The 16,475-nt window shown below is 38.7% G+C and overlaps 1 long non-coding RNA gene across 1 annotated transcript; it reads right to left on the bottom strand.

Moving 5' to 3' along the window:
- Nucleotides 1–10,034: 10,034 nt before the first annotated feature.
- On the bottom strand, nt 10,035–15,722 carry LOC127533359 (uncharacterized). The gene is made up of 2 exons (XR_007941115.1): nt 14,521–15,722; nt 10,035–14,383 (listed from the first exon to the last, which is right to left on the bottom strand). It is a non-coding gene; the product is annotated as an uncharacterized LOC127533359 (long non-coding RNA).
- Between the last annotated feature and the right edge of the window lie 753 nt (nt 15,723–16,475).

Genomic DNA, 16,475 nt, shown 5'->3' on the forward strand with positions numbered 1-16,475 from the left:
GTGAGGGCAACTGCGTCAAATAAGGGCAAATCACCCAAAATCCCAACCAAATCGGTGTTCCAAAAGGGGAAGGCTAATCCCTTCAAATGCTTCTTAAGCAGGAAGATTCGGCCCAAGAGGAGCCTAAAGTACTTCCACAATCTGAATCTAAGTAGGGAAATACTCCACCACAATCAATCTCTGTCACTGCCCTGGTGCACACAACTCAGCGGCAGGACCTCTAAGAGACCTCAGGCAGCCCATTTGTTGAGAGCCTTATGGACCGGGCTAAACAAGGACCCTACTCCGTATCCGCCAGGCGTGATGCCGACACTGGACAGGATTTTAGACAGGCGGGCCTCTAACCCTAAGACTACGTGGGCTCATCTCTTATTTGGAGACACGAAAGGGTGACTAGGGAGGAATGCTTGGCGGCATCCCGGTCCTTTTTTGACCCCACCCAAGTCCAAGTCCAAACCCTAATCCTAACCTTACCCCCATCCTAAGCCCTAATCCTAACCCCACCCTTCCCCATGCTAAATTTAAGTTTAAAACCGTAACCCCAACCCCCAATCTGGACCCTAACCTTAAGGTCACAGGACCTTATTCTAAACCTAAGTCAGAAACCCTAACCCCAACCCCAATCTGGACCCTAACCCTAAGGTCATAGGACTTTATTTTAAATCTAAGTCAGCTTAAAAACAATTGGTTAAAATACTTACCTTAAAAACAATTGGCTAAAAATATTTACCTTAAAAACGAGTTATCAAAAATATTTACCTTAAAAACAAGTTGTGAAAAATACTTACCTTAAAAACAAGTTGTGACAAATACTTACCTTAAAAACAAGTTGTGAAAAATACTTACCTTAAAAACAAGTTGTGAAAAATACTTACCTTAAAACAATTGGCTACAAATACTTACCTTAAACAATTGGTTACAATACTTACCTTAAAAACAATGGGTTAAAAAATACTTACCTTAAAAACAGTTACAAATACTTACCTTAAAATGAAGTGGGTTACAAACACAATTGGTTAAAATACTTACCTTAAAAACAGTGGGTTAAAAATGCTTACCTAAAAAACACAGTGGGCTAAAGAATACTTACCTTAAAAACAGTTGCCTTAAAAAAATATAAATATACTTACCTGAAAACCTAAATACAGTCTAAAATCATATAAGATACTTACCTTTTCATTATAAATCTAAAAACATTTACATTAAAAATTTAAATACTTACCTGACAGTTAAAACCTATAAATTCATATTAGAAACACTTAAAACCATTAAAAACATATAAAAACATATAAGAATATATTTACTTACCTTTAAAATGCATTATTTGCCATTCAAATCCATATAGGAGCCTTTTTCAGTTGAATTTTCGTTCGCCTTTTTTATTTTTCATTCGTCTTTTTAATTTTCAGGGGGAGTGGCCTCCCAGCCTATATAAAGAGCAGCACCGAGCAGAGCTCATTCTTGCTCTAGCTCCTGAAGGGTGCAGACCTTAAAGCCACTTACATTGAGAGCTCCAGTGCCCATAGCTTGAGGAAGACCTGGAAAAGGTCGAAACGTCGCGGCAGGGCACATTTGATTTCATTTTGGAACAGAAATACTGTCCTTTTAAAGACAATTTGTCTTCTCTTTTTGTTATATTTTGTTTTCATTTAATTTTATTTTATTTTTCATCTAAAAACAAATAGGTTTATCCACTCCTACTCCAAGCATGGATGGCGAGTGGACCCTTGTCAAACGTGGGAGGGGACGGCGTCCCCAACCACAGTTCTATTATGAACCCCAAACCCAAAGGGGTACTTTTTGGGTTGATGGGCAGGGGAGGGGGCGTAGAAGGATGGACCGTGCACTACCTGTTCCCCCTTCTGGGGGAAGTGGGTCTTTCCCTCAACCTAACCGGCCAGTGCCTCCTTCCGGACCCCCTCTCCGACCTCAGAGACCCCCCAGAAAATGGGAATCCCAAAAGAGGTCATCTTTTGACCCAAATATCAGACAGGTCCCACACACCAGGCCCCGACCAAAGATTGGTCTTCGTAGGGACAAACCAAATTATATCCCTACTGAACCCAAGTTTAGGGAACTTGCACGCCTGCTACAGAAAACCATTCAGGTTGTCCACCATCTACAAAATGTGACTTTGGGGATGGACAAAATGGACCTCGCCAAATCTCCCGGATGGTAGAGATTATGGCTAACATGATCAAACCAGCGGCCCCCTTGGCTAAAACGCAGAATTTGATTTTAGCTAATGCTAAGAATTGGGGCCATACCACTTTGATGATCCTCAAAGCCCATTATGAGGAGTCTTTGGAAAAGCTGCAAGAAGAACTTTCCAAGCAGTTATACTCTGGCTGGAAAACTGCTTTTGGGGTAGCTACCAAATGGGCTAAGAACAATTTGCCACGCGTGACACAGGGTGTAATAGACCATGTTGAAGCCTTGGTCTCTACCCTTGTTGAACCACAGGATGAGTCACATGATGAGTCCATTCAGGAGGTTTCTAAAGACCAACGGGCACACAGTGTGAGGGCAACTGCGTCAAATAAGGGCAAATCACCCAAAATCCCAACCAAATCGGTTGGTACCCAAAAGGGGAAGGCTAATCCCTTCAAAATGCTTCTTAAGCAGGAAGATTCGGCCCAAGAGGAGCCTAAAGTACTTCCACAATCTGAATCTAGTAGGGAAAATACTCCACCACAATCAATCTCTGTCACTGCCCTGGTGCACACAACCTCAGCGCAGGACTCTCAAGTGACCTCAGGCAGCCCATTTGTTGAGAGCCTTATGGACCGGCTAAACAAGGACTCTACTCCGTATCCGCCAGGCGTGATGCCCGACCTGGACAGGATTTTAGACAGGCGGGCCTCTAACCCTAAGACTACGTGGGCTCATCTCTTATTTGGAGACACGAAAGGGGTGACTAGGGAGGAATGCTTGGCGCATCCGGGTCCTTTTTTGACCCCACCCAAGTCCAAGTCCAAACCCTAATCCTAACCTTACCCCCATCCTAAGCCCTAATCCTAACCCCACCCTTCCCCATGCTAAATTTAAGTTTAAAACCGTAACCCCAACCCCAATCTGGACCCTAACCTTAAGGTCACAGGACCTTATTCTAAACCTAAGTCAGAAACCCTAACCCCAACCCCAATCTGGACCCTAACCCTAAGGTCATAGGACTTTATTTTAAATCTAAGTCAGCTTAAAAACAATTGGTTAAAAATACTTACCTTAAAAACAATTGGCTAAAAATATTTACCTTAAAAACGAGTTATCAAAAATATTTACCTTAAAAACAAGTTGTGAAAAATACTTACCTTAAAAACAAGTTGTGACAAATACTTACCTTAAAAACAAGTTGTGAAAAATACTTACCTTAAAAACAAGTTGTGAAAAATACTTACCTTAAAACAATTGGCTACAAATACTTACCTTAAAACAATTGGTTACAAATACTTACCTTAAAAACAATGGGTTAAAAAATACTTACCTTAAAAACAGTTACAAATACTTACCTTAAAATGAAGTGGGTTACAAACACAATTGGTTAAAATACTTACCTTAAAAACAGTGGGTTAAAAATGCTTACCTAAAAACACAGTGGGCTAAAGAATACTTACCTTAAAAACAGTTGCCTTAAAAAAATATAAATATACTTACCTGAAAACCTAAATACAGTCTAAAATCATATAAGATACTTACCTTTTCATTATAAATCTAAAAACATTTACATTAAAAATTTAAATACTTACCTGACAGTTAAAACCTATAAATTCATATTAGAAACACTTAAAACCATTAAAAACATATAAAAACATATAAGAATATATTTACTTACCTTTAAAATGCATTATTTGCCATTCAAATCCATATAGGAGCCTTTTTCAGTTGAATTTTCGTTCGCCTTTTTTATTTTTCATTCGTCTTTTTAATTTTCAGGGGGAGTGGCCTCCCAGCCTATATAAAGAGCAGCACCGAGCAGAGCTCATTCTTGCTCTAGCTCCTGAAGGGTGCAGACCTTAAAGCCACTTACATTGAGAGCTCCAGTGCCCATAGCTTGAGGAAGACCTGGAAAAGGTCGAAACGTCGCGGCAGGGCACATTTGATTTCATTTTGGAACAGAAATACTGTCCTTTTAAAGACAATTTGTCTTCTCTTTTTGTTATATTTTGTTTTCATTTAATTTTATTTTATTTTTCATCTAAAAACAAATAGGTTTATCCACTCCTACTCCAAGCATGGATGGCGAGTGGACCCTTGTCAAACGTGGGAGGGGACGGCGTCCCCAACCACAGTTCTATTATGAACCCCAAACCCAAAGGGGTACTTTTTGGGTTGATGGGCAGGGGAGGGGGCGTAGAAGGATGGACCGTGCACTACCTGTTCCCCCTTCTGGGGGAAGTGGGTCTTTCCCTCAACCTAACCCTAACCCTAACCCGCCCGTGCCTCCTCGGTCGGGGTCCATTACTGGGGACCCCGGCCTTTAAGGACAATTTGGTCTAAGAGTGGGACATTGGATCTTTACATACCCTAATTTGGGATTTTTTCTAACCATAACCCCTCCCACATCCTGTCCCTGACCCCAATTCCCTAACCTTAAGGTTAGTGGCTGGTTCCCTAACCCTAACCCCGCCCCCTAACCCTAAGCCCACCCCCTTCCCTGTTTAAAAACTAAGTACAGGTTAAAAAACTAAGTAGAGGATTAAAAACTGTTAAAAACCAAGTATGTGTATTTAAAAACTAAGTAAGAGTATGTAAAAACTAAATATGTGTTGTTAAAAACTAAGTGAGTGTATTTAAAAACTAAGTATAGTTGATGGAAACGCCTACAGAGGCTCATTTTGTTTTGGGACTTCGGGGTGGCAACATCTCCGGGACTTTGCTCCCGGAGATCTTTATATGGGGATAGTGTGCAGGGCCTGAAGAAGACCCAAATGGTGGTCGAAACGTCGCCCCTATGCACACTTTAATAAAAACACAAGTCGACTCCTGGGGGGGAGGGTTTTATTTTGGTTCATGTACATTTGTATATAGTTCGTTGGTGGCTGTAAAAATCCTAAAAAGATGGGTTAAAAACAAGCTAAAAAATTCCAATTCATACGCTAAGTAAGGCATTTAAAAACAATTGTTAAAATTCATAGGCTAAATACAGTCAATTTAATAGGCTAAATACAGTCAATTTAAAAACAATATATACTTACCTTATGTACTTACCGGAACCGCTGGAACCTGTGAAAAAGAGAAGAGCATTATAATTACTTACCTGATCTAAATTAAAGGGTAGACCCAAGAAGCGTGTCCCCTATTGCAGCCAGGGTAGCAGGTAGACCCAAGATGCGTGTCACCTGAGAAAAACAGAATAAGAGAACATAAGCCAAGTCGGTTATGAAGAAACCCAAGTCGGGTCTAAAGCTAATTTGAGCATGACTAATTGTAATGCTTTTCTAAAATAAGCCAGGGGCAGTGGGACTTGTGAGCCCATTTGGTGGTGGCCGGGGTCCCTGGTGGTGGTCCTCAAGCCGGGGAAGGACAGTGCACCAAGGTTCCCCTCATAGGAGGGGGCCTAATATATAAATCCTAACCCGCCCGTGCCTCCTCGGTCGGGGTCCATTACTGGGGACCCCGGCCTTTAAGGACAATTTGGTCTAAGAGTGGGACATTGGATCTTTACATACCCTAATTTGGGATTTTTTTCTAACCATAACCCCTCCCACATCCTGTCCCTGACCCCAATTCCCTAACCTTAAGGTTAGTGGCTGGTTCCCTAACCCTAACCCCGCCCCCTAACCCTAAGCCCACCCCCTTCCCTGTTTAAAAACTAAGTACAGGTTAAAAAACTAAGTAGAGGATTAAAAACTGTTAAAAACCAAGTATGTGTATTTAAAAACTAAGTAAGAGTATGTAAAAACTAAATATGTGTTGTTAAAAACTAAGTGAGTGTATTTAAAAACTAAGTATAGTTGATGGAAACGCCTACAGAGGCTCATTTTGTTTTGGGACTTCGGGGTGGCAACATCTCCGGGACTTTGCTCCCGGAGATCTTTATATGGGGATAGTGTGCAGGGCCTGAAGAAGACCCAAATGGTGGTCGAAACGTCGCCCCTATGCACACTTTAATAAAAACACAAGTCGACTCCTGGGGGGGAGGGTTTTATTTTGGTTCATGTACATTTGTATATAGTTCGTTGGTGGCTGTAAAAAATCCTAAAAAGATGGGTTAAAAACAAGCTAAAAAATTCCAATTCATACGCTAAGTAAGGCATTTAAAAACAATTGTTAAAATTCATAGGCTAAATACAGTCAATTTAATAGGCTAAATACAGTCAATTTAAAAACAATATATACTTACCTTATGTACTTACCGGAACCGCTGGAACCTGTGAAAAAGAGAAGAGCATTATAATTACTTACCTGATCTAAATTAAAGGGTAGACCCAAGAAGCGTGTCCCCTATTGCAGCCAGGGTAGCAGGTAGACCCAAGATGCGTGTCACCTGAGAAAAACAGAATAAGAGAACATAAGCCAAGTCGGTTATGAAGAAACCCAAGTCGGGTCTAAAGCTAATTTGAGCATGACTAATTGTAATGCTTTTCTAAAATAAGCCAGGGGCAGTGGGACTTGTGAGCCCATTTGGTGGTGGCCGGGGTCCCTGGTGGTGGTCCTCAAGCCGGGGAAGGACAGTGCACCAAGGTTCCCCTCATAGGAGGGGGCCTAATATATAAATCCTAACCCTAACCCTAACCCTAGGGGACAAACTCCTCCACCTAACCCTAACCCTACTAACCCTAACCCTAACCCTGACCCTAACCCTAACCCTAACCCTGACCCTGACCCAAGCCCTAACCCAAGCCCTAACCTTAACCTCTCCCTAACCCCAAGCCCTAACCTTAACCTCTCCCTAACCCCAAGCCCTAACCTTAAGTCAGATTTTGCAAGAGATTTGGCTTTAGCCCTAACCCTGTCCCTTACTTTAAATTCAACCCCAATGGGGGCCCTAACCCTAACCCCAACCCTTTCTCTAAAACTAATCCCAACCCTCATTCGGAACCTAACCCTAATTTCACTCTGGTAAAAACATTGTAAATTTATAAATTGGAGTTCATGTTAGATTTTATTAAAATGTTTTTTAAAAAAATTATATATTACATATGGGTTGGATAAAACTTACAAGACTTATTTCATTGGCTAACAAAGGGTTAAAAATTATAAATTGAGTTAAAACTACACTAAAAATAATTTAATTGGGTGAGAAGAGGGTTAAAAAAGGATTTACTTCTATTAATATGGTTAAAATTACAATAAATATTTCATTTGGCAGGACAAGGGTTAAAAAATTGGGTAGTAATATTTTAATTCATGTTAAAAGGTGATGGGAATTTTCTAGAGGTTAAAAATGGGTTAAAAAGGCAATTCATAACAATAGGGATGAGTTTAAATGGTTAAATCTCTAAAAAACTAAAAAAGACGATTGAAAATATAAAAGACGATCGAAAATTAAAAAGACGATCGAAAATATAAAAAAGACGATTGAAAATATTAAAACGAAAAGCAGCCGTTGAAAGCTCATTCTGGAGCTGACCTCTGATGAGAGAGCATCTCTTCCACCACAGAGAGCCAACCTTCAGTTTTTAGTGTGCTATTACCTGAGGAAGACCCTGTGTAGGGTCGAAACGTCGTTTACAGCACACACTTCCTTTGTTTATTGTTTGTTTTATTCTAAATTAATTTTTCTTTTACAAAAAAACAAGTTTTTATTTTTTATGGTGTTTTATCCTTTTCATATTTGAAAAGCGCCTTTAGTTGTTTGTTTTGTTTCATTTTTTATTTACAAAGACAAGTTTTGTTTCTCATTTTATCTGGTTTATCCTTATCATATTGATAAGCGCCCTTGGTTGTTTGGTTTTTCTTTTCTAAAAGATTTTTTACTTTGAAAAATCAAAACAAAAATTAAAAAAACAATATGGATGATGGCTGGACGCTAGTGCGCCGTGGCAGAGGGCGCCGGCGCATCCGCCAGCCACAGTGGGGTCGAGGTGATGGGGATTACCGTGGTTGGGAGGACCGCGCACCATCCTTCTCCCCTGGAAGGGGGAGGGGGGCGTCCCTACATCCTAACCCTACTAACCCTAACCTTAACCTGTCCCTAATCTTAAGTCCTAACCCTAACCTCTCCCTGACCCTAAGCCCTAACCTTAACCTCTCCCTGACCTTTAGCCCTAACCTTAACCTTTCTCCTACCCTAGCCCTAACCTTAAGTCCTAAGCCCAACCCTAATCCCATTCTTAATTATAATTATTACCCTATACCCTCCCCAACCCAAGGCCCTAACCCTAACAGGGGAGTTATGGGTTGGAGGGGGTTAATACATTAAGGGGATAAAAGCTTAAATAAATAAATAAATATATAACTTATTAACAAATAGAAATAAATTAATTTCATTGGATAATTCATAAGGGGCTGTTATAGGGTTGTAAAGGGTTAAAAAGGCATGGTAGAGGTTAAAACAAATAATTAATTTATATTAAAAATAGGGCTATACTTAAAACTGGATTAAAATTTAAAAAACAGTACTCAAAAAATGCTCGAAATCATTTACAGTACTCAAAAATAGTTAATAACACTTAAAAACAGTCAAAAAACACTTAAAACACTTACAAATAGTTAAAAAACATTTAAAAGCACTTAAAACCGCTTTAAAACGCTTAAAAACAGTTTAAAAACATTTAAAAACATTCAAAACCGTTTAAAACACTTAAAAACAGTTAAAAACCATTTAAAAACATTCAAAACCGTTTAAAACACTTAAAAACACTTAAAAACTATTTTAATTCATTTATATTGTTTTAAATTCATGTGAAACTATTGAAAATCCATTAAAAACCAATATAATCCAATATACATTGAAGTTAAATATAACAGAACAGAAAAAACGAAAAAACCGTAAAATGCAGAAGGGAGTATAAATAGGAAGCGCTGAGTCACAGAGCTCATTCGGGAGCTGACCAGCGAAGGGGAAGCATCTCTTGCTCACTGCTCTAGCCAGCCAGCTCTATTTTTGTAGTGTGCCTCACCTGAAGAAGGCCTCGAGGAGGCCGAAACGTCGTAAAAACAGGCACACCTTCCTTTGTTTGTTTATTTTGTATTTTTTATTTACATTTAAAAATTTACCAATTCCGTATACGGAATTTCCTTTCCAAGGGAAAGCGCCCTAAGTTGTTGGTTTTTCTTTTTTCTTTGTTTTAAAATTTTATTTACGGACTATCCTTTCCACGTGAAAGCGCCTTTAGTTGTTTGGTTTTTTTTCCTTTCTCTTAAAAAATATTTCATTTTGAGAAAGGAAATAACATGGATGAGGACTGGGTTGTGGTGCGACATGGCAGAGGACGCCGTCGTGCCCCCCAGCCAAGATGAGACCGGGGTCCCGGTTATGATGGAGGGTGGATGGACCGTGCACGGTCCTTCTCCTCCGGGAGGGGACAAACTCCTCCACCTAACCCTAACCCTAACCCTAGACCCCCTCCCCCCAGCTACCACACTTAACCCTAGACCCCCTCCATTAATTTGTCCACAGTAAATGCTGTAATACAGCCATGGCCTTAAGTTTGGATACAAGTGCCATGATGCTTGTGAGTTTTAGAAAATTGTCACTCACAATATAAATACCAGTTATAACCCCTATACCAGTCATACCAAAATGAATTTCATTTTGGTTGATGGCTATGACTGTATTTATATTTTAAGTGACAATTTAAGATTCACAAACATCATGGTACTTGAGTCCAAACTTAAGGCCATGGCTGTAGTTTGTCAAACTATGATACAAATGCACACGGCAAGATACAAATGCATACTGGAAAACAAAATAATGTAAATAAGGCTGTGAAAAACAGTAAAGCAGTGTTCTTTGGGGGGGAAGAGGATCATGAGTTTTGTCCAAAATAAATGGCATAGTGTAGTATGTTGAACAATGTCAGCACACTGCAAAACATAAATTCCAAGATGAAACAATGGAAAGTAGCTGTGAAAAACAGACACTCAAGCAGTTTTCTTTGACAAAAAGTCATGAAATTTTATTCAAAATAAACACTATAGTACAGTATGTCAAGCACAAATACAAAAATGAAATGTTAAGTATACTTTCAAAAAGTAGAGCAGTTCTGTGTAACAAAACGTCATCCTAAATTTTGTCCATAATTAACACCATACTGTCGAAATAATGCCATTTTTCCCCAACATGCCAAAAAGACACCATATGATAATGTAATGTACAGTGTGACAAACACTAGAGCAGTCATCTTTGGAGGAAAAAGAAATGGTGAATTTTGTCCAAATTTAACGCCATAGTATGTCAAACACAAATATATAAAAGCACACTGCAAGATGAAATGTCAAGTAGGCTGTGAAAAACACTACAGCAGGTTTCTTTGAAAAAAGAATTTTGTCCAAAATAAACACGATAGTATAGTTTGATCAACCATGCAAATGCACACTGCAAAACACAAGCACACTGCACGATGCAAACGCACACTGCACGATGAAATAATGTAAAGTGGGCTGTGAAAAGATACTATAGAGCAGTTTCCTTTGGGGGAAAAAAGAAAGGATCATGAATTTTGTCCAAATTAAACACCATAGTAAAGTTTGTCAAACAAAGATGCAAACGCACACTGCAAGATGCAAACACGCATTGGCAAATACAAATGCACACTTCCAAATGAAATGTAGTAAAGTCAACTGTTAAACACTATATAGCAGTTTTCTTTGAAACGTAAGGCTCATGAGTTTTGTCCAAAATAAACGCCATAGTATAGTATGTCGAACAAAAATGCACACTGCAAGATACAAACGCACACTGCAAAATGAAATAATGTAAAGTACACTTTTAACACTATAGAGCAGTTTTCATTGAAACAAAAAAATTCACAAATTGTCCAAAATTAACACCATACTATGTTGAAATGCCATTTTTTCAATCATGCTATAAAAACATACCATATAATGTAAAGTACACTGAAAAACACTATGGAGCAGTTTCCTTAGGAACAAAAGGATCATGAATATTGTCCAAATTAAACACCATAGTATGTCTAACAAAAATACAAACGCACACTGCCAGACACAAACGCACACTGCCAGACACAAACGCACACTGCCAGACACAAACGCACACTGCCAGACACAAACGCACACTGCCAGACACAAACGCACACTGCCAGACACAAACGCACACTGCCAGACACAAACGCACACTGCCAGACACAAACGCGCACTGTAAAATGAAATGTAAAGTAGGCTGTTGAAAACAGCAGTTTTCTTTGAAACAAAAAAAAAATCAAATATTGTCCAAAATTAACACCATAGTATGTCGAAATAATGCCATTTTCCCAGCATGCCATAAAGACACTGTATGATAATGTAAAGTACACCGTGAAAAACTGTACAGAGCAATTTTCTTTGAAAAAACATGAATTTTGTCCTAAACAAACACCAGTGTAGTTTGTCAAACAAAAATACAAACACACTGCAAAACACACTAAAATGAAATAATGTAAAGTAGGCTGTTAGAAACACTATACAGCAGGTTTCTTTGAAATAAGTGATCATGAATTTTGTCCAATATTAATGCCATAGTATAGTATGCCGAACAAAAATACAAACACTGCAAGATGAAATAATGTAAAGTAGGCTGTGAAAAACTCTGTAGGGTAGTTTTCTTTGGAAAAAGTGATAATGAGTTTTGGCAGAAGTACATACCATGGTATAGTATTTCAAACAAATAAATGTACACTGCGAAAGATTAACGCACAGTGCAAAGAAGACACTGCAATGCAAACAGTGCAATATTAAATAAGGTAAAGTAGGCTGTGAAAAACACTCTAGAGCAGTTTTCTTTAGAAAAAAGTGATAATGAACTTTGTTCAAAATAAACGCCATAGTATAGTATTTCAAACAAATAAATGTATACTGCCAAAGATTAATGTACAATGCAAAACACACTGCAAGATAAACACTGCAAAATTAAATAATGTAAAGTCGGCTGTTAACACTATAGAGCACCTTTCTTTGAAACAAAAAAAAACATGAATTTTGTCCAACATTAACACCATAGTATGTCAAAATGCCATTTTTCCAACATGCCATATGATGAAATAATGTGTAGTAGACCGTGAAAAAGTTACAATGTTGGGTTAGCTCAGGAAATAACCGACGGTCTTTGAATGCAACACAATTTGCTTTTTTACAGCTGTTCCAAGAAACTACAAACCAAGATGGCAACTACACAGGAAACTGAACTGGAGACAATGGGCTCCAAACACTCAGACTACTCGTGGCTGGAAACTACAACAACAAAGAAATGACACCAAATAATTCCTATTCACGGTAGGTGACACTTAACTGCTATAAAACGAACCAATTTACTATAAACCACAAGGTTTGAGTGAATACTACAAATAAAGAATACTCTGAACGATGCTCTGTACAAGAGCAGAGACTACGGCCAAACTAACCAACTCACGAATTCTCACTGATGCTCAGGATGATTCACAGTGGAGGAAGCCAGCGTGCAGGGCCAGGTGGTGGGGGGGGGGGGGGTAACAGACAATAGGTGAATGGAGGAGACACCCAAGGGTGTGTGTCTTTACATCATGGAGGCTTATTTTAACGTCTCTTTTCTTTGAATGTAAAGCACTTTGTGATTTTTATATCTGTGAAAAGTGCTATATAAATAAACTTTACTTACAATGGCCTGGAGAGATTTCCCTTTTTACCAAAGTGGAGACCAGAATCAGGCGTAGAGGACTCTACTAGGAGCAGGTGGAACCAAAACTAGAAGAGAACAACGAAGATTAGTACAGAATGTTGGTTCAGACAAACTTGCTTATTGACAACTCAGACCTATCTGATGTGTCACGATCTGGCGCGAGAGTTTTGAGGCATCTGGTTATATTGAGGCACACTAAAAACTAATCTATAGAATTTACCCAATAAATTTGAGGTAACAATTTGCATTGACATTTGTGGGTTACATTTACTTTGATATATTAATAATAAAAACAAAGTAAAAAACTATTACCTAAATAAATTGGGTAAAATTTACCTTACATTGCTGCATCTATTTACAGGTACTTCCTCATTGAAATAAGGTAAAAGTTAACTCATATTTACTGATAAATACCCAAGAAATACTAATTAAAATGACTTAATATTAGTTAACAAAGATTACTTTTATATGGAAAGTAAGATGTACCCCCCACCCTCAAAAAAAAGTGAAATGCTTGTCATCTCAATGACAATCCACAAATATCAGGAGAAAAGCATAAAGTGCAGCACAACAGCTTCATACATTTATTGGACCAGTTTTATAACTCGAAAAAAAATCTGTTTCAATAAAATGTTTTGGGACATCCTGGCTCGATTGTGAGGAGATCAAAAAAGAGAAAAATGGAGAAAGATTTGGGCAAAACTCTACGGGATCAACAGCGACCAACCTAATCTGCAATCCAGGTGCATTTGTACATTCAATAATGAAACAAATGTTTTTATATGCAGCAATGATGCACCAAATTATCAAACACATTTCAATGAATAAACCCGTTTTAAAACGGCCAAAGCTAACTGCTTCAAATGTTTGTAGCTTCTGCAAACAACGCTTTCAGAGCCCTTTTAAAAGTACACACAAACTATAAAGTTGTTTCTGTATCAAACATCTGGATAAAGATAGAACACCAACATTGTTTAGTTTTTCTGCTTGCTCTCACTCTCAGGATAAGAATAAAACAATTCGAAGAAAAGAGGGTAGAGAAAGATCAAAACTCCTCAGGCAACACACGGTGGCATTGGCCAGACTGACCATTTTCTATTGGTTTTCCTTTCCTGCCAATCTGGTGAAATCAGAGCAATTGAGTGGGCTGAGAGGTTGTATCCAACTGTAAATAGATTTGTGTCTATGTGCCCGTGTCTGTTGATGTGGGTGGGTCTGTGTTGAGCAAAGGAGGGAACAGGGGACAACAAAGAAAAGAAAAAAACTACTCCATTGCAACTCCATTTAGCAGTGTCCGACCGGAAAATCTTCATGGTGCAAAAGGGGAAATCTGGGTCTATTGCATCAGTTTATTTTTGAGGCTGTGGACCTTCTTCAGTAGTTTTGCCCCGTCAAGTTCCAAAAAAAAGTTTTGAAAAGCTTCAAATGTGTTCTTCAGCTGCTTCGGATATTCCAGGTTGAGGGCATACGAGTCCCATCAGCAGCACACATGCCTTTGTTCGGCTTCCACAGCCTTCCATCACCTGGTTTCCCTCAATCACAATCGACACATCTGATGGATCCTCCTCAGCCATGACACTGTGCATCACGATCACCTTCATAGTTTTGTCTGTAGTCCTCACGTTCCTACAGGTTAGAAACAAAAAGCATTTGCATTTTTAATGTTATCTAAGATGCAGTTTTAACACATTTTGTGTTAGACAAGAGGAGAAACGGGGGTACCAGAGGAGAGGAGAAGACAATCTGTTATCAATATGACATACCTGGCAGTCATGGAAAAGATCTTCCTGTCTTTCACCAAGGTAGCTGATAAGACAGCAGATAACTGCATCCCTTTTCTTTTTAATGCTCTGTGTCTGTAGGGAGATACAATTTAGTGAAAGGACTGTTAGTGGAGCAGGGAGTGATTTACATACATGAATGCCATATTCCTCAAAAACCAAGACACTTACTGACATTTCAAAGATTAATGCTACAGTTCTTTGTTTACATATTTACTTTCTTCATCTATTTAAGTTAAGAGTAGGAAGCATGCTACAGAGGTTTTTACAGTATAATTATGTCAGTGACTAAATCCTATATTAAGGCCACCTGAAAACATGATGTGCTGTGTCCATTTTAATTTTCAATTCAATGGCTCTTTTCACTGATTCTAACCATCCGAGAAAATGATGGATTGAATAAGGAGACATTTGTATTGATAAACCTCACAGCGCCCAGCAGAGTTTCATAGTTATCTCAACAAGTTGCAAACTAGTTTAACTCCGATAAATAACCCACTACTCCCTTTCCTTCTCTCTCTCTGGTGGAAATAAAGCCGTGTCACGGCGGGACTCGCGCTTAAATTTGAAAGGAAACTCCGGTGAAGGACTGCGCGTGCAACTACGCACCGCATCACACGAAAAATAACCCAAATATAAATGAGTAGCTGGCTTTTAAGCCAGCACTTATGGAAAGCCCTGATCTTTGAAACTTACCTGCAGTTGTGTTGAAGGTTGACAGCAGCGGCGGCAGCGCAAGCACATTCAAATGTGCTCTTCAAGTAGATGGCAGCCAGAAGAAAGTCTCATAATTCCTTGTTTCGCTCAGTCAAAAACGCGGTTCGACGCATGTGCAATTTGGAGCACAGGACTCACGGTTTTGGGGTGTATTTTACTGCATGTTTCTATGCTATAGTTAATGTTAACAAATGGGTAAGAAGTGTATAATTTACCCATTGCGTTATAATTCCATAGCTCACTGCAATATTTAGGTAAAATGTATATGGCTTGGATTGATTTTATTTACCACTCTCCAGAGTCACTAAGTGCAGGGTGTGCTTGATTAGACCATCTCCACCTGCTCCTAGTTCCGGCTGAGGATTGATGAGGCACACCTGTTGTTGCTGCTGCACTAGAGAGTGAGACACCATCTAGGTCTGGCAGCAGCCAGCTTGACAGAAACACTATAGAGCAGGTTTCTTTGGGGGGGGGGGGGGGTGTTATGGATTTTGTCCAAAATGTATGCCATAGTATGTCAAACAAAAATACAACCACACACTGCAAGATACAAATGCACACTGTAAGATGAAATAATGTAAAGTAGGCTGTGAAAAACACTATAGAGCAGTTTTCTTTGAAAAAAGATGAATTTTGTCCAAAATTAACACCATAGTATGTTGAAATGCCATTTTCCAATATGCCATAAAGACACCATATGATGAAATAATGTAAAGTAGACTGAAAAACACTATAGAGCAGTTTTCTTTGGAGGAAAAAAAATTTGATCATGAATTTTGTCCAAAATAAATGCCATAGTATAGCATGTCAAACAAAAATACAAATGCACGCTGCAAGAGAAACACACTGCAAGATGAAATACTGTGAAGTAGGCTGTGACAAACACTGTAGAGCAGTTCTTTGGAAAAAGTGATGAATTTTGTCCAAAATAAATGCCATAGTATAGTATTTCGAACAAACAAATGTACACTGCGAAAGATTAACGCACAGTGCAAAACACAAACGCACACTGCAAGATGAAATAATGTAAAGTAGGCTTTGAAAAATACTATAGAGCAGCTTTCTTTGAAAATAAAGTGATCATGAATTTTGTCCAAAATAAATGCCATAGTATAGCATGTTGAACAAAAATACAAACGCACACTGCAAGATGAAATAATGTAAAATAGGCTGTGACAAACACTGTAGAACAGTTTTCTTTGGAAAAAGTGCTGAGTTTT

Source organism: Acanthochromis polyacanthus, chromosome 3 (assembly GCF_021347895.1).
Source record: "Acanthochromis polyacanthus isolate Apoly-LR-REF ecotype Palm Island chromosome 3, KAUST_Apoly_ChrSc, whole genome shotgun sequence".
In the NCBI taxonomy this organism is placed as follows: domain Eukaryota; kingdom Metazoa; phylum Chordata; class Actinopteri; family Pomacentridae; genus Acanthochromis; species Acanthochromis polyacanthus.